This window comes from Hemiscyllium ocellatum, chromosome 14 (assembly GCF_020745735.1).
Source record: "Hemiscyllium ocellatum isolate sHemOce1 chromosome 14, sHemOce1.pat.X.cur, whole genome shotgun sequence".
NCBI lineage: Eukaryota > Metazoa > Chordata > Chondrichthyes > Orectolobiformes > Hemiscylliidae > Hemiscyllium > Hemiscyllium ocellatum.
Window position 1 is genome coordinate 39,219,768 of NC_083414.1, and position 23,715 is coordinate 39,243,482.

Sequence of the window (23,715 nt, forward strand, 5' to 3'; positions counted from 1 at the left end):
ATTAAATTCCTTTCCTGTTTAGGCATCACTAATTCAGTATCCTTATTTGAAGGCATAGATTGCTTCCACAAAATATATTATTATTTCTTTCCCCAAACAATGACCCTTTTCCATGAAAAAAATACATTCTGAAGAGGCATCATCGATTCAGATAGATTCCAGTTTTCTTGATCTCATTTATTAATTTGTAATTTCAACACTTGCATGATTTAAGTAAATTTAGACATATCCATTAATCAAGTGTGAGCAATGACCTATGATTTTACTTGCAATATGAAGTGAATGTGAGGAAAGTTGGCTTTTAATATAATTTAGATCCCAATGAAAATAAAATCATCATGGAATCATTGTAATTTGTATAATTTATTCAAACACATAATTTTGAACAAAACAGTAAATTGAGGACTTAATCTGCTAATGAAAATGGTAACCATTCTTTAAATTTTAATCTTTTGAAGGATGTATTGCAATTGTAGCATTTGGACCAGGGTAATAAAGAATTAAAGTACAGTAGCGCCTCGACATACAAACGACCCCATTCACAAACAAATCGGTTTACAAACAGGATTGTACGTAAAATTTTGCTTCAATGTACGTACAAAATTCAAGGTACGAACGCAAAAAGCCAGTGGTTTCATTGTCATTGTTCTGCTTTGCTACGAGCGCTTTGAATATCCGCACAGTGGGAAAATTGATTCCGTTCGCGAAATTTTCGGTTCGCGAACCGAGTCCCAGAACGGATTAAGTTCGTAAGTCGAGGTGCTACTGTAATGCTAACGTAGCATTACTCATGTATTACGTATACAATGTTAGTTTCCTTCCTTATCCAGTTTAATTGTAGCAAAATATCAATGTAGTGACAAGGAATTTAAGCAAGTAGAACAGTGAGCATGTGAAATTTAAGCTCTACCCGAACTTATCAAATGTTGAAAAATGATAGAGATTTTGCTTGGATAGTATTTGGGGGATGAATTTAGAGTAATATTTTGTCGGACATCACTGATATTCAAAGCAATTTGAAGTGATTATTTGAATATGCTGCAACAATTAAATGTGTTTTTTTTTCGATATGACCTATGATTTTACTTGCAATATGAAGTGAATGTGAGGAAAGTTGGCTTTTAATATAATTTAGATCCCAATAGCTAAAAGTCTACACAACAGATATAACAAAAACTTAATAGAGATAAAGCAGCAAACTCTGAAAATGCAACATTGTACAACAGATTTGCTCTAGAATTAACTCCTCAGCAAGCTGCTTATTACTTGAACCAGAAAATGAAGTAATATTATCCATAAATATCCCAGTCAACTTGGTGTATCTTTTAAATTTGGGAAGGGAGAAGAAAACAAATAGGGAATTCTGAAGAAACTTCTTTTCCCAGATAGTATTCAGAATGTGGAACTCTCTACCATAGGGATTAATTGAGGTAAATAGTTTACAGGGGAACCTCGATTATCAGAATGAGATGGGCGGGCGCTATTTCGTTCGGATAATCGATTATTCGATTAATCAATTAAATGTCTTGCCATTTGGGGTTCGGAGTTTTTAAAGCCTGCTCCCGATTTAGGAGACTGCAGCAGCACACCGCATACGAGCCCACGCCCGCAGCACCACACCCAGCCCATGCACCATCCTCCAACCCCATCCAACACCACTCCCCATCCAACTAACCCCACCCCATCCCCTCTCCGAGGCAGCTGCACTGAACACCAACAACAAGACTGCTGCTGCTGCTTTTCTGGGGTAAGTCTCCAAATAGCATGCGTGCACTCACACACTATATAGACGCAGACACACACACACAGCCGCACACACAACATTTTACTGTAACTTTTTGGCAGGTTCCACCTTTGCCCTACACAGGACAATGTCGGAGAGATTATCTGGGGAAGAGTGGTTGAGGGTACACCCCCCTGTAGAACTCCAGGGAACGTGTGGGGAGAGAGAGAGGGCGGGAGGTCAGGCATTTGGAGAGGGTGCGTGTTTAATCACTGTTAACAAAAGATGCAATCACTGTTGGAAACACGTCTTTGATGTAATGTTTCTATTAAGACCTTGAGATCTCCTTCAGATAATCCGATTTTCGGATAATTGGTATTCGGACAATCGAGGTTCCTCTGTATAGGTATTTCTGGCAAATGTGAGTAAACATTTAAGCTCAGCAAGAATGCAGAGTAATGCTGGTAGAGTTAGATGAGGAAGGACATGAGAAGCTCAAGTGGTGTATAAATGTCAACAGGGACCGTACAGCCAATATCTGTGATTTTTATAGGAAAGGTCGAGAAATATGTAGTGAAAGTGGAAAGATCCAACTTAAGGATGCAACATGAAAACAATGGAACAGCATCCCTCAATTCATAAGGACGAGAAGCAACAAAGGCACAGTCAAAGATGTCAAATGCAAGAAAGTGCAAATAGTTAAAACTCTGCATTTTTCCATGGTATAATTTGTTTACTTCAAAAAAATTATTTAATTTCATCAAGTTCTTAAGCATCAAATTTTGGAAGGTAATCTGTGTTTAATGACTCAACAGCACACCCAGACCTTAGGTTAAATTAGGAGGAAAGAACTGCAGTTGTTGGAAATCAATCAAAGATGGAACATTCTGGAAACACCCAGCAGGTCAATAAGTATCTGTTGAGAGCACAAATGAGTTAACATATTGGATGTAGACCTTTTACCATAAAACATTGTAGTTTGATGTTCACTCTCACACTGATTGAAATGTGATGTGGGGATCGAGGACAGAAATGTGTGAAGAAGTGAATCATATTGTAAACACATTCTAGACAGATGGTAAATTTGTAGATTAAAGGTGTAAATTCTTTAAAAGATATATTCATGGTGCTGAGAAACTCCCTGCTGTGGATCCAATATTAAAACCATGGAGCAGCATCTCTCAATTCATTACAAAGAAAATCAAAAATTCTTCTGGGACGTGCGATTTTATTAAAACTCCAATGGTTGAAAGGCAGTTTTGCACCTTTGTTCTTACAAGCCTGATGTTCAAAATGAGTGTGAAGAATATTCAAATGGACAAGTGAAATTGAGTAGGAAACTTTGGAATGCTGAGCAGCTTCTGTGATCAGTGACATAGCTACTGTAATGTGAACAGGAAGCTTGCACTTTTCTACAATGTACATTAATGTCTATTTCAAAAATATGTATTACATATGTGTCTTTAAAGCACAATGCCCATTATGAACTAAGTGGGAAAGTATTGTTCTATTATATCTATATTTTAGTCAGGTGCAAAACTATTTCTATTGTGCCGTGAGATGTCGAAGAGAAAGTCTTTGGACAGAAACAAGACCCTGAACGGAAACTAATTCTTGTTTCAGAGACAATTTAATTGAGTCTTCAGCATCATAGGGCATCTTCCAGGCTCAATAATAACTCATTAACCCATGGAGTTTCCTTTCATGGTACAATCCTTATTTTGAAGAGGTTTTCAACACATTGCTTTGCTCATGTCATAAAGGTCTCAGTGTATATCTGTTTATTGATCTCAAAGGAAACCTTCATATTTTTCAAAACAATCATTAATAAAAAATTGCATCAGCATTCAAATAATATACTTGACTTACGTTGAATAAATCATGGACTGTATTGTTTTAGCCTCTAAAAGCAGGCTGGGAGGTGCAACCATAAAATAGTGGCCATAGACATCAGGAGGCCACCCAACACCCTCCTGTTGACCTGAAATATTCTCAGGGTGGGAACCTCAGCAGCATAGCCGCACGTCAGTCAGAAAAAAAAAGCTGTTTTTAAACATTTTATTGGTATTTGCAGAGGTTGCTGTTGCATGTGACTATCAAGTGAGAAGAGTGATGGAGTGTCCTTCTTCATATTTGTTTCATGTCCTGTAGGAACCACAGATTTACCACTTCACCTATCATGCATTGCTACTGTACCATTCACCCTCCATTTGCCAGATCCTCGCTACTCGGTGGACTTCAAACTGTTTTAAGAAACACTTAGCTTTTCTTCAAGGTACTTCAAAATTTAGACATTCATTTTTTCTTGCTGTAGCTATAACACTGGCCACTTCCATCCATGATGATACCAAGGCTGCCAAGCTGTTGGATTTCTGATTGGACAAGTGCCTCTTGGACACAGGCCTACAATCTCAATTTAAGGGTGGTCTCTAATTAGCCACCAGTAGTAAAGTGCTATCCCGAATCCCATCACCCATCTACATGTAATTATGTCTTGTTTTCACGACAACTCAATTTCCAATAAAGTTCAAGCCTGTGTCTTGTTATGGTAGACAAAAGTTATTTTACAGAAGATATCTTAATAAGCCCTCAAGATTTTATATCAAATATTTAACATATTTTTGAGAGAGACATTATTTTGTATTTTGCATCAGTATTTACTGTGGAAAAGGATATGGAAGATATAGACTGTAGGGAAATAGATGGTGACACCTTGCAAAATGTCCATATTACAGAGGAAGAAGTGCTGGGTGTCTTGGAACGCATTAAGGTGGATAAGTCCCAAGGACCTGATCAGGTGTACCCTAGAACTCTGTGGGAAGCTAGAGAAGTGATTGCTGTGCCTCTTGCTGAGCTATTTGTATCATCGATAGTCACAGGTGAGGTGCCGGAAGACTGGACATTGGCTAACATGGTTCCACTGTTTACGAAGGGTGGTAAGGACATGCTAGGGAACTATAGACCAGTGAACCTGATGTCAGTGGTGGGCAAGTTGTTGGAGGGAATCCTGAGGGACAGGATGTACATGTATTTGGAAAGGCAAGAACTGATTTGGGATAGTCAACGTGGCTTTGTGTGTGGGAAATCATGTCTCACAAACTTGATTGAGTTTTTTGAAGAAATAACAGAGGACTGATGAGGGCAGAGCAGTAGATGTGATCTATAAGGACTTCAGTAAGGCATTTGACAAGGTTTCCCATGGTAGACCGGTTAGCAAGGTTAGATCTCGTGGAATACAGGGAAAACTCATCATTTGGATACAGAACTGGCTCGAAGGTGGTGGTGGAAGGCTGTTTTTCAGACTGGAGGCCTATGACCAGTGGAGTGCCACAAAGATGGGTGCTGTGACCTCTACTTTTTGTCATTTACATAAATGATTTGGATGTGAGTATAAAAGGTACAGTTAGTAAGTTTGCTGATGACACCAAAATTGGAGGTGTAGTGGACAGCGAAGAGGGATACCTCAGATTACAACAGGATCTTGACCAGATGGGCCAATGGGCTGAGAAGTGGCAGATGGAGTTTAGTTCAGGCAAATGCGAGGTGCTGCATTTTAGGAAAACAAATCTTAGCAGGACCTATAATGGTAAGGTCCTAGGGAGTGTTGCTGAACAAAGAGACATTGGAGTGCAGGTTCATAGCTCCTTGAAAGTGGAGTCGCAGGTAGATAGAATAGTGAAGAAGGCGTTTGGTATGGATTCCTTTATTGGTCAGAGTATGGAGTACAGGAGTTGGGAAGTCATGTTGCGGCTGTACAGGACATTGGTTAGGCCACTTTTGGAATATTGCGTGCAGTTTGGGTCTCCTTCCTATTGGAAAAATGTTGTGAAACTTGAAAGGGTTCAGAAAAGATTTACAAGGCTGTTGCCAGTGTTGGAGAATTTGAGCTATGGGGAGAGACTGAACAGGCTGGGGCTGTTTTCCTTGGAGCGTTGGAGGTTGAGTGGTGACCTTATGGAGGCTTACAAAATTATGAGGGGCATGGATTGGGTAAATAGATGAAGTCTTTTCCCTGGAGTTGGGGAGTCCAGAACTAAATGATATTGGTTTAGCGTGAGTGGGGAAAGATATGAAAGAGACCTAAGAGGATGGTACGTGTATGGAATGAGCTGCCGAAGTGGTGGAGGCTGATACAATTGCAACATTTAAAAGACATCTGGATGGGTATATGAATAGGAAGGGTTTGGAAGGATCTGGGCTGGGTGCTGGCAGGTGGAACTAGATTGGGTTGGGGTATCTGGTTGTCATGGATGGGTTGGACCGAAGGATCTCTTTCCATGCTGTACACCTCTATGACTCTATTCGTAATGAGAGCATTATAGCATGCGTGGTTAATCAATAATTCCATGTGCAAATTTGTAAATTTTTATGGATTCTTGTTATATCTTGAAGAGTCACAGATGTCTGGATCGATTTGTTGATCTTAATTCAGAATAAAAACATATTCTTTTGCTTGCTCCAGTCCAGCCAGGCATGGATTCATAAACTGCTTTAGTCTGAATTTACTGTTTCTGATCGAAGGAAAGCCAGTCCATGCATACTAGTCTTTTATAGTGTCTCAGAAACCTGGGTTGATTTTATACGCAGCTGTTATATAAGCCATTCATTCCTCTTCAGCAAATACTAATAAATTCCAGCTAGTTTTTTTTAATGAAGTTTAGCTCAGTCGGCTGGATAGCTAGTTTGTGACGCAGAATGATATTAATAGTGTTGGTTCAATTCCTGCACCAGCTGAGGTTACCATGAAAGACTCTTTTTCTGAACCTCTTCCCTTGCCTGAGGTGGGCTGACCTTTAGGTTAAACTACCACCAGTCATCTGTCTGATGAGACAGCAGCCCTGTTATCTGATAAAACCAAGACAATTTTGCCTTTATTATATCTGTAATCTCTTAAAATCTGAATAGCTACAACTTCAATATTTTAAAAATTATATTTTTTAATCCCTACTAATTATAAAGATAGAATTTTATTTTGTTAATTGGAGAAAAATGCAAAATCACTCATCTTGCGATGTTGCAGGGCTTTGATTAAAACCTATTTGTGTTCATGCAAAATAATAGATGGGAGAAAGACCCTTAAATAGAACAAAGACCTATGGATGTTGGAAACCTTTGAACAAAAACATGAAATTGCTGGAGAAACCAGCATGCTTGGCACCATCTGTGGATACAAACTTGATTTAATGATGTGAGTCCCCAGCTGACTCTTGTCCAGAACAGGGAAAGACTATCTAGATTGCCCCATACAATTGTGAAATGTTGGGTGGATTTTTATAGTTGTGATGGAGGTGAAACTGGGAAGATGTGATCAATAAGCCGGAAAAATCTACCTTCATTCCTGTCCTCATGCAGTTCATGAGTGCTTGAAATACTTAAAATGGAAACTTAATTCTGGACATCTCCAGTGTTTTCCATGTTTGGCATGGTTTTATTTCATGACAAGGTGCTATCACAAAAAGTATCTGAGTCGAAGCCCATATTCAACAATTAGATTATAGCAGTCCAATTTTATTTATCTTCCCAGAGATAATCAAAGGTTATCTGATGACAACATTTGTCAGTAGGAATTTCTATTGCTATGGAAGTTTTCACTGTAACTTTCTAGATGTATGTGACAATAAATAAATAAATCCACAGTTGAATAGATCCTTCCAGCTTGCATGTTATCTATAGTGTTTGTAATGATTTCAGCAATAGAATATAATTGGGGCTGTTAATCTAGTCCAATCAGTGAACCCTGGCTGACAGATAAGAATAGGAGTAGGGCCCGGGTGTCCTTGGAGAAGGAGCACACGGTGTCCACCAACACCCTGGAGTTGTTCAGGGAGAGGTGGGCGCCGCAGGGAGTGGAGTGCATCATTTCCCCCTCCAACTCTATTTTGATTTAGTCCCTGCCCTCCCCTTCACTGTTTTGATCACACAGCATTGCCCTTTGACGTGAAGGGCACTGCTTGTCACAGACCACTTGGGTGTTTTCCTACTTTTCCTGGTGGTGGAAATTGAATAAAGATTTGTACACTTTATGTCTCTCACTGTGTCTCACAGCTGCACACACACACACCATGGGTGCTGGGGTTAAAAATAATAAACACTACCGCAGTTAGGCGGTATTGTGGGGGTTAATTCCAAAAAAAAATAAAGACTTGTGCACCTTAAGTCTTTCACTGTGTCTCACACCTACACACACAAGAGAAAAACAAAAAAAAAGGGGAAAAAAAAAAAAAAAAAAAAAAATCTAAACAGGGGACATCCTGCCCTCCCCTTAAAAAAAATAAAAAAAAAAAAAAAAAAAAAAAAGAATAGGAGTAGGGCCCGGGTGTCCTTGGAGAAGGAGCACACGGTGTCCACCAACACCCTGGAGTTGTTCAGGGAGAGGTGGGCGCCGCAGGGAGTGGAGTGCATCATTTCCCCCTCCAACTCTATTTTGATTTAGTCCCTGCCCTCCCCTTCACTGTTTTGATCACACAGCATTGCCCTTTGATGTGAAGGGCACTGCTCATCACTGGCCACTCGGGTGTTTTCCTACTTTTCCTGGTGGTGGAAATTGAATAAAGATTTGTACACCTTGTCTCTCACTGTGTCTCACACCTGCACACACACACCATGGGTGCTGGGGATAAAAATAATAAGCACTACCGCAGTTAGGCGGTAGTGTGGGGGGTTAATGAAAAAGAAAAAAAAAAAGAATAGGAGTAGGGCCCGGGTGTCCTTGGAGAAGGAGCACACGGTGTCCACCAACACCCTGGAGTTGTTCAGGGAGAGGTGGGCGCCGCAGGGAGTGGAGTGCATCATTTCCCCCTCCAACTCTATTTTGATTTAGTCCCTGCCCTCCCCTTCACTGTTTTGATCACACAGCATTGCCCTTTGATGTGAAGGGCACTGCTCGTCACTGGCCACTCGGGTGTTTTCCTACTTTTCCTGGTGGTGGAAATTGAATAAACATTTGTACACCTTGTCTCTCACTGTGTCTCACAGCTGCATGCACACACCATGGGTGCTGGGGTTAAAAATAATAAGCACTACCGCAGTTAGGCGGTATTGTGGGGGTTAATTCCAAAAAGAGAAAGAAAAAAAAATAAAATAAACAGGAGATTAGCATTGCACTTTGTGAAGAGCACTGCTTGTCACTAAAAAAAAGGAAGAATAGGAGTAGGGCCCGGGTGTCCTTGGAGAAGGAGCACGCGGTGTGCACCAACACCTTGGAGTTGTTCAGGGAGAGGTGGGCGCCGCAGGGAGTGGAGTGCATCATTTCCCCCTCCAACTCTATTTTGATTTAGTCCCTGCCCTCCCTTTCACTGTTTGTTCACACAGCATTGCCCTTTGATGTGAAGGGCACTGCTTGTCACAGGCCACTCGGGTGTTTTCCTACTTTTCTTGGTGGTGGATATTGAATAAAGATTTGTGCACTTTGCGTCTCTCACTGTGTCTCACACCTGCACACACACACCATGGGTGCTGGGGATAAAAATAATAAGCACTACCGCAGTTAGGCGGCAGTGTGGGGGTTAATAATAATAATATAAACAGGAGATTCTCACTGTGTCTCAAAAAAAATATAACCAGGAGAATCACGCAGTATTGCCCCCGGTAAAAAAAATAAAGAAAAAAGAAAAAAAAAGAACAGGAATATCTTCACTGTGTCTCACACCTACACACACACACAACATGCGTGCTGAGGGAAAAATAAGCACAACCGCAGTTAGGGAAAAAAAGGAAAAAAAAAGAACACTCTGAGAGCTGGCTCTTGAGGGAGCTGGACCAGTGTTGAGTGAAGGGAAGGACTCTGCTCTCTCAAGGGAAGAGGTGACTGATTTTTGTTGTTGAATTCTTTGCAGTAGGGAGGAGTTTACTTTGAAGTTCTTTGTTTCTTTTTAAAAAAGAACAGGAGTATCGGGATTTAAGATTTGTCCTATTTCCCTGAAAACTGGTTCAACAGTAAGTTTTGGGGCCTGGCTTTGCCATTCCTCTCCCTTGTAAAATTGCTGTTTCTCTGTAAACAGCTGTTAATGTTAATTGTTTTGTAAACTGTGTCTTGTTTCATAAAATATAAAAAAGAACAGTAGTGTTAGATTAGATTAGATTAGATTACGTACAGTGTGATATCCTATTCACATTGAGAGCTAGGTCTGAGGGAGCTGGATCTGTGTCAAGGACTCAACATGTAGATAAAGGGTCATTTGGTGATAGGATACCGGCCTCTGGGAGTTAGTTCATTATCCTATGTTCTATTTTCACTAGTTTGGCACCTCATTTTTAAGTGCTACTCTTGATATGCTTTCCCATACTGTTACCTTGGTAATAGTGGTAAAGTGAGGAATGTAGGAGGTTATGGTTGAGGTGGAATCCACTGCTGATTGCCCAAAGGGCCATATGGATCTCAATTTGACCTACCAACACCAATTTGAATATATTCCATTTGCATGGTGGTAGTGTCAAACAAGATGGTGGACGCCCTTAGCATAAAGTTGGGACTCAACTCCATGAGGATAATGTGGTGGCTATTCCTCCCAATACTGTCAAAGGTATACACTTCTGTAATAGCTAGATTGGTGAAGATGAAATGAAGTAGATTTTTCCCATTATTGTTGGTTCCCACACCGACTGTAAGGCCAGTTGATTAGATACCTTCTTCAGTGATAGTAATACTGAAGTCAACAGTGATACTAATATTGAAGTCACTCAACTAAGTACATTGTTACTACACTAAGTGCTTTTTCCAAATGATGTTCATCATGATTCATTGTTGAGTGAGGGACAGGAAGTAATCAGGAGGTTTGTTGCCCGTATTTGACCTTAAACTTCATGAGGTGTGGAGTCAATATTGAGAAACCACAGAGCGCCTCTCCCTTGATTGCACATTCCAGCGCTACCATCTTTGGTGGGTGTAACCTGCAGGCATGCCTGTGGATGGTAATGGAGGATTCTGGGATGTTGACTATAAGCTCTGATTTGGTGATTGTGAATGTATCAAGTTAATGATTGGCTTGTCTGAGTTCTGCTCTCTTAATTTTGACACAAATTAGCAGATGGTGTTGGAGAAACTTGCAGGGATGACTTAGCAGATTGTACCTTTTTTATATCTATTGCTTAGGTTCAGTGCCGCATGGTCCATTCTGTTTTATTTTTGTCTGACTTTTCTGTAGTAATTTGATACAATTCATTGACTTTCTAGGCTATTTCAATGGGGAGTTAAGAGGCAATCACATTGACGTGTGTATGAAGTCTCATGTAGGTCAGACCAGTTAAGGATGACAGATTTCTTTTGTACAACATTCTCCTGTATGCCCAGGAGATGTAGGCTCACTGTTCACTGTTGCTGTCTGCCATTATGCAGTGGCCTTGACACATGAGAGAAAGAAAAGGTTAGCAAGTGTTTTGCAGTAACCCAGAAGGAATTAAAAAGTAAAACTTGCAAATGACACTGGTCTGACTTGTGTACTTCAAAATAGAGTCCCAATATGACTATATGTTCATTTTCAAAATTACTTTTTTACTGACAGCTGAATAAATGAATCCACGTGTAAGCTGTGAAAGTTGGATGTGTGTTTGGCATGTGAGGTTGGACCACATAAATGTTACATACAGCCTGAGTGCATATGGATGAAGAATGGTGCTGTGCTGCAATGAGCAGCATCAGAGAATGGTGTTTCTATGATTGGAGACTTCATCTGAAGATGCATTTACTGACCTTGGAAACACATGTGATATGCTTTAATTTTTGGCATTGCAGTTAAGCCCTGTGAGCTAGACGCTGGGAATAACCCATGTGTTCACCTATTCCCCTTCCTTCATTGATGCTCCTCAGTCTCTATCAGTGGATCCTTCAACACCACATCAGAGAACTTGGCAGCTCTTTCTCTGGCCTTTAGATCCATTGGATGTCTTTTGCCTTCCTTCGATCATTTTGAGATTGTTCCAGAAGCTACTGTAGCCTACATGCACCTGCACTTTAAAAGGAAGAACACGCACACCCACACACACACTCACACACTCACTCACTCACACTTCGGTGCTCTGCTGACTGTCAATCCAAGCGTCAATAATTCCACTCTAAACTGCATGCTTCAATCTTGTTGATGAGCACACAATATGAAAATTACGTGTTCAACCCAAATGGATGTGGGGTGCTTGGGCATTGCGATCCTTTTTGGCACCTCAACTGATTTTTTTTGTTAAAACAGAATATTACGAGGCAATAATTTCATAAAGATATTTAAAGTTATGAGGAGTTTCATCAGGTAAACAAGTAAAATAAAATTGATAATTTGTCACTTATCAGAAAGTATACATTTCATGAAGAGAATTGAAAATAGAGGAATTTTTTTGCATGTGATGAAAACCAGCATTGGAAACAGAATGCAACATATCTTTGAAGAGGAAGTAAACAAAAGAAAAAAGAAGTTTAAATGGTACATGATTACAAAGATTTAAGCCTCCCTGGAGGAGGCCATTTAATAACAATTGCAGCAAAAGGAATATAACACCAATGTAGTTTAGTGTGCAATTTAAAAAGGTGCCATAATTTATTGGGCTTCCAACTAATAAAAGCTTATTTCAGTGTTTGAAGAAAGCCGGTGTTGATGCCTGTGAGTTTGATGTATTTAATATTTACTGCTTTAGGGAACATACCAAGAGCTATCAGTTGACATGGAAAGTTTAAACTTGTGGTTCGGCAGTATCAATAAAGTGTTGTTGGCATTTGTGTGGCTACTGATCATAACAATATTGCAACCGAACATTATCAGCTTATTTCACTTCAGAACAGTCCACACTTTTCCATGATCTTGTGCTCACTGCCCAAAAAAGATATCCTAGCAGCATCCAAAATTGGATCATTGGCACTTCTTTGATGGCATAATAGTCAGGAACACAGACTGAAAAGATGTACAAATTGCACATTCTATGCTTACAGCCAATAAACATAGAATTGATCACTGATTCTTTGGTTTGGCATTGACCACTGAAAAGAATTGATACCTGTGATGGTGATGGAACAAGTTCATGTTTCAGGCCTGTCAAATGACATCAAATTCAAGGTTTTCAAGAACAAGCTAATCAAAAATCATGGGAATGGATGTTTACATAATAAAGCAATGCCTAATGGGGCTGGTAATCATTGAAATCCATCCTCACCTGCACATGCCACTTACAGACATATCACTAAAAGACACCTCTTCTTCATCAAATCAGGCATCACACAAGATTGTGGCATTGCACTGTGATCTTTCTTGCGCGCAGTACAACTTACTACTGAGAGGTTCCCTTACAGTAATGTAATTAAATATCACACTGATGATAAATTGTTTAACCTCAACTGGTTGAAGACCAAAACAAACACCATCCATTTCTGTAGTAATACTACAATATCATGATGAGACACAAGTTAGGGCTCACTGAATAAAAACTAGAACAGAGAGTTGATGTATTCACCAAAGCCTACAACAGAAGAGTATTTACGATGAACATCAGGATGACTAAAATTGCCTATCAACAAATGATGGAATCGTTTTGTGGGTGGCAGGTGTCTCCTCACCAAGGAGCAATTCTGTCTACTCCAGGGTAGGCTCACCGAATTTAGCCAGTTGGGCATTGGTAAGGCTATGTACTGATCTATCCTGGAATTAACACCCTGGGGATAGGGTTTCGGATGCAGCTCCTGCCCAGTGGGAGGTTGCCAGCTAATCAGGGCTGGCAGTTCTTAGACTCGGTAATGCCATGGAACAGGTCCTGTCTTCTGCCAGAAGTTCATTATTGTCCTCTCAAACATCTGCGAAACTCGAAACAGACCATCGTTTGCAGCAAACTACCCAGCTTTCAGGACACCATCAACCACAACAACCCATAACCCTGCTATGGCAACCTCTGCAATACATGTCAGATCATTGATGGAGACATTACCATCACACATGGGAACACCACCTATCATGTACAAGGCAGATACTCGTGCGACTTGGCCAATGTTGTCGACCTCATATGCTGCAGGGAAGATTGCCTCAGCACATGATATATTGGAGAGACCACACATATGCTATGACAATGGATGAATGCACACCGTGCAACAATCGCCAGACAGACATTTTCCCTCCCAGTCAGGGAACACTTCAGTGGTCAAGGACATTTAGCCTCCAATCGTCGTGTAAGCATCCTCCAAGGCTGCCTTCAAAATATACAATAATGGACAATCATCAACAAGAAACTGATAGCCAAGTTCCGTACTCATGAAGACGGCCTCAACTGTGGTCTTACTTTCATCTCACGCTTCATGTAACCCCACCATAGTGTTTTATATTTGTAAATCTTTCTTACTGTCCTGTTTGACACTATCACCTTGATAACCTGTTATGATCTATCAACCTTAATTAGTTTGTACAGTTTTGGATGACTTGTTACTTTGGTTAGACCCTCAGCATGAAACTCTTATACCTTTCACGTTATTCTAGCCATTTGGTTTGCCTCTAGCCCATCTTATTTTTAAACGTTTTGTAATTATCTTTCTGCCTCAATTAACCGGATTGTAGGTCATCCCTTCACTTACTGTTCAGCTGCTGACACTTTACTCACACTGGATGAATGTACACTTTTGATTACCTGCAAAGTCTTATTATTCAACTCCACTCACAGCATTCATACGATCTTTTGATCTCTCCGCCGATAAATTCTGTACCTATGTGATTCTCTTCACTTCACCTGACGAAGGAACAGTGCTTCGAAAGTTTGTGATTTCAAATAAACCCATTGGACTACAACCTGGTGTTCTGAGACTTCTGACCTTAGATTATGTAGGACAAAGGATATGGGATTTGTAAGGGCAGAGCAGTGGGGCAGAGGTTTAAAAATCATGGGCTGGTGTTTGGCTCTCAGCATAAGGGCAGACGAATGGAATTGACAAAGAGATAAAAAATTACCGAATTGGAAAAGGCTGAATGGCCTACTCTTCTGTTGTTATTAGCAATTATCCATGGAATCAACAAAAAAATTTCAGAATTTTATATTTTTGATAGTTGGTAGGTTCATTTTGATGTCCTGTTTTGAGCAAATATACAAAAGAGTAGCTTTGATTGACCAGTACCTTTTCTCTCCAAATTTTATTATGCTTTGTTGCATTTTATGTTGGATATTGAAATATTTACTGTTTTATTACCTGATGCTTTGTTTTTTTGAATTGAATTTTAAAATGCAAAGGGAGACCAAGAAAATAATAGGAAATATGACAGAGTAGAATAAAAAAAACCTTACAAACAGGATCAAGGGTAATCCCAGTGGGTTTTAAATGAATAAAACAAGATAAAGAGAGTGCTAATGGAAGAATTGAGCCTTGAAAAGACATTACAGTGTGACAGTAATAGAGGATAAGGACAGAGGAGAACCGAATATTTCACTTCAGGTTTCAGAAAAGGAAAATGACATAGAAAGTACAAGTAAGGCGAGAGATTAGTGGCAGGGAGAATTGTACAGACATAAAAGAAAACTATAATTGAATGAACTAATAGGATTGAAACCAAATAAATCTCAAAACACAAGTAGGCTCCATCTGAGGGAATAAATATAATCAGATGAGGATCTTCGGAAGCGCTCATTATAAACTCAAAGCTGACTATATTTGGGCAGCAGCAAGAGATTGAATGTAAGCAGCATTACTCTATTATTCAAAGAGATGAGACATAAACACTTGTGTATTACACAGTCCATGAATAAGCAAAATTCTATCTCTTGCCCAACCTTTCAAACACTTCTGGAATCAACTCCTCAGATTTATCTTGTTTATTTGTGGGTTTTTTTCTATCTTATATAACTTCTTGATCTTACATGTTTTCAGAAACTATCAATAAATTCAAATCATATTTTGACCTAAATTGTGTTTGGATTACAGTCTGGCTTTCAATATCCCCGTTCCCTAATGCTTTCCATCATACCAAAGACAACTTTCTGTATGTTTTGAATTTCAGTCTAAACTGCAGTTGTACAAGGACAATTAATGTTTTGTTAGTAAACTAAAATAATTTTGTTCTTTGTCTATAATCATAATACCAGACTGTAAGAGCATCCATGGATTACAGATTTGTAATAGTGAAAATTGTCTAAATTTTGTAACCAACATCCAATGTCAAATCTTACAAGTATGCACTTTGAAGTACTTGAGCATGAGTCCATTCACCGGGGAAAAAAATGCACTCTCCACAAGAAGTTCAAGCATTCCTTGAACGAGGAAGGGTATATGAGCAACATCAATGGTTTATTGTACGGCCCATGTAATTTCTGGTCCTGTGTTCTGAGTTCATATGACTGAGTTCTGCTTGCAAAATTGTAAATATTTGCTAAGTATAGCACCCAGCCTCTTAATCTAATTTATTAGCAAGAATTTTTTGACCAAATATGGCACTCTTTTTAATGAATGTGATGGCATATTGATGTTTTTGCTTCCCAGCTCATTAATTAAACTCAATATTGTAATAACAGGTTACTTTGTTCTTCAAAAGTTTGACCTTAAGAAAACCAAAGATAAACTTACTCGTGATCCAGACATTGATTGGGAAGTGCGGTGAAGCAGCTTGTGAGCCCTGATAATGGAGGAGCTACATGCAGGTTTTCATCTACAGTGTTTCACACAATGAACTGCTGATTTCAGCTAATTATTGTGGGGATCTGCTGATTGGCTATGATCTGCCTTCTCCATCAATCACAGGAAGGGAGAGATCAAAGGAAGTTAACCCAACCTACCCTTTTTGTAATTCCCAGCAGCAGATTTTATCGCAACATCAGTACAGTCTTGTGCACCGAGTTGCCAGTTTTGCTGGAGCTGAAAATGTTTTCTTCTTCATCTTTTATATGCAAAAGCATTTTGATTTATTTTCATGCTCAAATCTTAAGGCAAGAATTGACATGCTTCTTATATTACGGAAGCAGTTTTGCTTTCAAGCACTCCATGTCAAGTTTAGGATAGTAAAATAAATCTCACTATAATTTGACCCAACAATGCCTTAGCCTCAGCATTAGCACAGTGTTTTTTACTTTCTGCCAATATGATGTTTGTTTCACAGTCATGACCTTTATCACTTGTGTAATGAATGGTACCTACACATATATAAGCATTAGTTTTGCAATCCTTTTAAAAGAAATCAGCAAGTTAATGACGACCTTTCAAAACAGTGACTAAATCCAGTATTTGATTGTAAGCATGCTGTTGTCAACCTCTGTAGTGTTATTAGAAAAGTATTTATACTGCTAGGTTTATAACAGCATAAAAGGTCATTAGCTTTGTATTTAGTTTGAAGGGATCTATAATGAAAGTTTTATTTTAATTCAATTCAGAAAATACCAGGGTTGTGTTACAAGCAGCAAAAACAACAAATGCTAGAGTTTACAGCATGTCAAACAGCATCTATGGAGAGAGAGCAAACTAACGTTTGAGTCTGGATGACCCTTCATCGGAGCTGAAGTAAAGTGTGGAGGGGGGCAGCGTTTATGCTGTTGTTGTGGGGGTGGAGATATGTGGCGGTGATGGGGTGTAGAGTACTGATAGAGAAAAGATGTTGATAGTTCAAATAAAGTGATCAGAATGTGAGAATGGCAGAACAATGGTGTGTCTAACTGCTAGACTGGAAAGGGAAGACAGTCCCACTAGGGTGGAACAACATATTTTCTCTTCTCACCACTCTATGTGCTGCCAGTCTCACCCTTCACCCACCACCACCACAACCAGAGAATAAATGCTGCCCTCTCCACACTTCACCAGCTCAGATGAAGAGTCATCTGGACATGAAACATTAGCTTGCTATCTCATCATGGATGGTCTCTGACCTGCTGTGGTCTCCAGCATTTGTTGATTTCAGTACTATTCCCGCATCTGCAGTAATTTGCTCTTACTTTGAGTTAAAAGCAAATTTAACTTTTCACCTATAAAGAATTCAGGAATCAAGTCACCTCAATGAAAGAGTTTTGTTTGTGAATCTTCAAAACCAGTAGAACTAGGTTAGAATTCCACAAGCTACAGAAACTGAGAACATTTAGGTGTTCAGATTTGTTAAAAAGAAATTGCAAAGGACTCGGCGAATTACTTTCACAGTCCATGGAAACAAAATCTATAAGTAGTCAGTGAAATAGAAACTTAAGGAGTTCTCCCTACTAACCTCAACAGATCTTTCTTACAGAAAGGCTACATAAACAAGAAATTTCCACTCAGTGAAATAAAAATATCATTGTTTTAGGAGATGCAGTATGGAGATCATTCTGAAGCGAAACAAGGCAGTATCTTGGACTTTGTACCATTTCATTTTTACGAATTAAATGCTGGAAATTGGCATCAATCTCCCACCATTTGCTGCTAACCATATGTACTAATGGACAAATTGGTTCAGAATGGTGTTGTCCTAATTGATGGTGCTCCCCAGGGGCCAAATCTGTGGCCTCAGCTGTTTACCAAATATTAATGACTTAGGTGAAGCAATAAGGAGTTGTACATCATCCAAGTGTATAAAGTACACTAAGTTAGGAGGCACAGCAAGTTGTGTATAAGGGAACAGAATAAGTAATTTGACACAACTAGAGCAGATGGTGTTCAGTGTTGAGTAAATGTTAGATCATTAATGTGGATCCAAGAAAGACGAATCAATATTTGGCTGAATACATGGGCTGAATCTTACAAAGTGCAAGTTGCGTCAAGTTTTTTAGAGGGATTCTCACCACAATTGAACTGTGCTTTCTCACCATATCTTATCAAACACTCATCTTTAACTAACTATCCACCTTTATGCTGTTCCTCATGTCTGATTCTAGCCACATCTTATCAAAAATGACTCTGCGTTGTGCAATTCTTGACATTTATCTCAACATTATGGATAATGGTAAGTTGACGGTCTGCTTTGCATGCAGGGTTCAGGTGTATTGCTCCTCTTTGCCCCACGGCCAGCCATGGAGGTCACAACTCATGTTTTGCTCAAGGTTGCCACCTGGGCAACCTTAGCTGTCTGGAGTCAGCAGTCTCAGCTGTCTGGAGGAATGCCTAACAATGTTGGCACTCCACTCCATCACTGTGAGTGCCACCATTTTCTCAATACTTTACACTTGCTCTATCTCTACTACTGTATCCAACTCCCACCAAGACTTATGCTCCACAGCTTTATTATTGCCTGCAAAATCAACTCCATTCATTTTTTTCCTCAACGCCATTAACCCTGCAAACCATCTGTGCTGCCAACTCACACGCTCAGGACACTTTCCCAACTGCACTAAAAGTATTTGCTGTGCATACCTACATTTATTTGCCATAATGCCCGTCTCTCTCTTTCTCTCTCTCTCTCTCTCTCTCTCTCTCTCATTCCAGCAGGAAAACAGCCTATAATAGGGCAAGAGGAGTCCAGACAGGTGGTGTGCTGCCTGACATTTGAATCCTTACCCCTTACGTGAGCAGCATCCCTGACTCTGACTGCCTCGAATGGCTGACTGACTGTGACCAAGCCCTTGATTGGTATCAGAGGCTGACCTTGCCTTATAATGTCAGGACCTCCAGAGTAAAATTTATATGTTGACTTGACTGAGGCCTGCTGATAACCATGTCAAACTTCCTGCTCACGTGTCCCTGCGAAATGGCAAAGGAAGACATACGTAATTTGAAGCTTGTTCTGTTTAGTTGGGCGATTGTCCCTTAGTACACAGTGTCCCTGCAGCAGTATTCAGTAATAAGTACAGGTGAATATTGAAGTGCAGGCACAATTATAAATGGATCAGAGATGTACCATAAGTCTTCTTCAAGGCTGGTACATATCAGATGTCAATGTCCATTGACATGAGGTATATACGGCTGGTAGCAATGGAACATATCCTGAGATGCTAGTTCCTTGTGTCCAACAGCAAGCATTAAACTGAAGTTGGCATGTACCTACTCTGATTTTCATGTGAGATTTCTTGAAGTCTAGCCACTACATCATAGAACTTGGGCCAACTCCTCTGATCTTTGCTCCAGGCTGCACATGATCTCTATCAGCTCATCTGCATATCTATCAGTTCATTTATAGCCGAATCTAGAAGGTGTATCGGGCTCATGCGAGACCTGTTGTACAGCAGTCTTCTGGGTGTGGATGGTGTCATTGCACACTGGCAGGGAAGAGTAACAATAGACAGGTGCTCAACAATATTCCCTTGATCTATTCCCCTCCATTAGAGAGTAAACTAGCTCAGAATATAAGGACAGAGAGCAAATGTTTCTATAAATACTTAGAACAAGAAGGACATAAAGGTAAACATTTGTCCTTTACAGGATGAGAAGGGGGATTTAGTAATGAGATATGAGGAAATGGCAGAGGCATTGGACAGGTATTTTGTGTCAGTCTTCACAGTGGAGGACACGACTAACATGCCAATGATTGACAAGGAGATGAAGGTAGATGTAGACCTGGAGACAATCATTATCACCAAAAAGGTAGTGTTGGGCAAGCTAATGGAGCTAAAGGTAAACAAGTCTCCTTGCCGTGATAGAATGCATCCCAGGGTGCTAAAAGAGATGGGGGGCGAAATAGCAAATGCACGTGTGTTAATTTTCCAAAATTCGCTGGATTCTGGGGCAGTTACAGCAGATTGGAAAACAGCAAATGTGACGCCTCTGTTTAAGAAAGGAGATAGACAAAAGATAGGGAATTGTAAGCTGGTTGGCTTTAATTCTGTAGTGGGGAAAATGTTTGAATGTATTATCAACGAAGAAATAGCAAGACATCTATATAGAACGAAAAGGTGTGGCTAAGGTAAACATCGGTCTTTACAGGATGAGAAGGGGTATTTAGTAATGGGATATGAGGAAATGGCCGAGGCATCTAATTGTCATGTCGGGCAGGCGCAGCATGGGTTCATGAAAGGCAGGTCATGCTTAACTAATCAACTGGTATTCTATGAAGACATTACAAGCATGGTGGACAACGGGGACACAGTTGATGTGATGTATCTACTTTTCCAAAAGGCATTTGACAAGGTGCTGCACAAAAGGCTGCTGCATAAGGTAACGATGCATGGCATTGTGAGTAATGTATTAGCATGGATGGAGGATTGCTTAACTAACAGGAAACAACGAGTGAGGATAAATGAATGTTTTTCTGGTTGGTGATCAGTGACTAGTGGTGTGCCTTAGGGATCAGTGTTGGGATTGCAATTATTCACAATTTACATAGATGATTTGGAATGGGAACCACATGTAGTGTGTCAAAGTTGGCAGATGACACTGACATGAGTGGTAGAGCAAAGTGTACAGAGGACTGTGAAACTTGGTAGAGGAAGCTAAATCAGTTAAATGAATGGGCAAAGGTCTGGCAGATGGGGTACGATATTAATAAATGTGAATTCATCCATTTTGGTAGGAATAACAGTGAAAAGGAATATTTTTTGAATGGTAAAAAATTGCAGCACACTGCTGTGCAGAAAGACCTGGGTGTCCTTGTGCATAAATCACAAAAGTTTGGTCTGCAGGTGCAATAGGTAATTAAGAAGGCAAATGGAATTTTGTCCTTCATTGCTAAAGGGATTGAGTTTAAAAGCAGGGAGGTTATTTTGCAACTTTATAGGATGCTGGTGAGGCCACACCTGGAGTACTGCATGCAGTTTTGGTCTCCTTACTGAGAAAGGAAATGTTGGCATGAGAGGTGGTGCACAGGAGGTAAACTAGGTTGATTTTGGAGTTGAGGGGTTTGGTTTATGAGAAATTACTTGAGTAGACTAGGATTATAATCATTGGAATTTAGAAGAATTAGGGGTTATCTTACAGAAACATATAAAATTATGAAGAGAATAGATAAGATAAAAGTAGAGAGAAAGATAAAAGTAGAGAGGAAGCATTAGAGACATTTGTATTTGGCAAATGAGCATTATGCCTACATTGATGAATACTTATAGAGACGTCAATCCCAAAGTTATGGTTGTGAGTGTAATTAAGCTTATTAGGAGGCTGATTTAGCTCAGTTATCTGGATGTATAGTTGGCAATGCAGGATGATACCAATATCATGGGTTCACTTCTTCAATGGGTTCGTTTTCTCAACCTCTCCCCTCATGTGAGCTCACCAGTCATCTCTCATAAGTGAGAGAGCAATCCTATTATGATAACTTTATCTTTTGTAAACAAATGTGAGTTGGCTAGCCTCTTGTTGTCATCCCTTGGAAACATCCCTCATGCACTAACTGCAGGAGAATCTCCAGTGGCATCACTAAAGCAATGGACTGCCTTTTAGCATTGCCTGGGTTGCAGAGAGTGAACTGCTCTCCAATCTCTTTTAAATATGGTACCTGGAAGTTGAAATCCAGAAGCTCTCAGCAGAATTCCAAGCTACCAACTCTAAAATTTGTCATTTGGCACATTTGAATATGTAATGAGTACAATAAAACTTAATTTGGGCTGGAAAACTTGCCTGTCCCCAAGTGGAAGTCCCTTCTTCTTTTCGGCCCATCTCCACATGGGCTGCATATGTGAAAATGAAAATAATTCCCTACTAGTTTTGTGTTATTGTCTCAAGTTTCGACAGCTGAGAAGTGAGAGACTCAATAGCTGATTAAGTGATTGCCTAGCTGGATGGTTGGCTGCTTGCTAACCAAATGACCACCAACTGAATGTACAGAGAGTAAGATGGAGAGAGTAAGATGGAGACCTTGTAAAAGGACCCAATAGTTGACTGGGTTGGCACCACAGAGAGAGCTACCCAGCTTTCCTTGTTTCTCACACCCCGATCCCTCTCTTCACGTGAAAATCATTGACCTTTTCAAATGTCACAGTCTTCATGGCTGCTTTTCAGCCAGCGCTCTTGGCCTTGGGTGCATCATTACAACTCACCATGATGCTGGCCTCCCTTTGGCTGGTATTCTCAGGTGAAGAAGAGTCTCTTGGCCACAGGACCTGATTGGTTGAGAAGCCTATTTTTCAACACTAAAGTAACTGCTCGAAATATGTGTAGTTCCTGAGGACCAGAGGAAGAGATTCTGCTCGAGAGCTGCAGGTTCGACGCTGCGGACGTATGCTGGTGAGGGAGAAACTACGGGGATCGTGTTGCGAGTCGTCAGAGCTGCTGGAGACCATCGCTGGATCGTGATTGGACGTTGGAGGATCGTTTGGTTGTGCTAACCTGCTCTTGGTGGATCTTTATGCTGGCTTCGGTCTAATGCCAATTCAGTTACCAGCCAACCTCAGAGCTATGGCCCCAGCAGCTGCTCGCAGCCCTGGCCAAGGTGACTGTGAAGAAGGTGGAGGAGCACACACCTGTCAATCGGACGGTGTTCGTGAAGAAGATTTTGCTGAAATGCTGCGGGTTTGAAGAAGTGGACGTGTACTGCCTGCAGGATTTCCCTACGGCAGGCTATTTCGACGTGACCTTCAGGAGCGTGAAGAATTGCGAGCAGCTCCTGAAGGTCTTCAAGGAGGAGGAACGGGAACCTCTGTTCTCCATCTTGTCGGCGGTCCCGTTGCGTGTGCTTCCTGCGCAGAGGAGTCACGTTGTAACAATCCAGATATACAAACCCCACGCTCCAGCAGCAGATGTCCTGACCTTCTTGAGAAGATACGTCCAGGTCGAGGGAGAGAGTACCGATGTGGTCGATCGTTTCGGGATCTGGACCAGCAAATGACAGGTCAGGGTAACCCTGAGGGTCGATGCCAGTGGGAACATCCTCCATACTCCCTCCAGTTTTGCCATCGGAGGAAGTAGAGCTTACCTGACATACGCAGGGCAGCCGAAAGTGTGCAGAACCTGCGGGAGGTCAGGCCACATGGCAGCAGATTGTAAGGTGACCGTCTGCCGAAACTGCAAGCAGGAAGGCCACCCAACCAAGGAATGTAAGGAGGCCAAGAACTGTAATCTGTGCGGAGAGGCGGGCCACATGTACAAGGCCTGCCCAAGATGAGGAGTCGCCACCTACACACAGATGGCCGGAGGTGGCAACACGAGCCGTGGATCGACTAAGACCAGCAAGGTACCACAAAACAGCATGGGAACGGTGTCTGGAGGCGCCCGGAAGGAAGGGCAGGCT

The 23,715-nt window shown here is 40.7% G+C and overlaps 1 protein-coding gene and 1 long non-coding RNA gene across 4 annotated transcripts in view; one reads left to right on the forward strand and one right to left on the reverse strand.

Annotated features, from left to right (window-relative positions):
* The window catches only part of LOC132822358 (uncharacterized), a 66,652-nt gene extending 50,345 nt beyond the window's left edge, over nt 1-16,307 (reverse strand). The window contains exon 1 of the long non-coding RNA XR_009645434.1: nt 16,233-16,307. This is a non-coding gene — a long non-coding RNA (uncharacterized LOC132822358). The remainder of the gene's footprint in view (nt 1-16,232) is intronic.
* Nucleotides 1-23,715, forward strand: part of LOC132822357 (receptor-type tyrosine-protein phosphatase gamma-like) — a 695,764-nt gene that overhangs the window by 245,453 nt on the left and 426,596 nt on the right. The window lies entirely within an intron of this gene.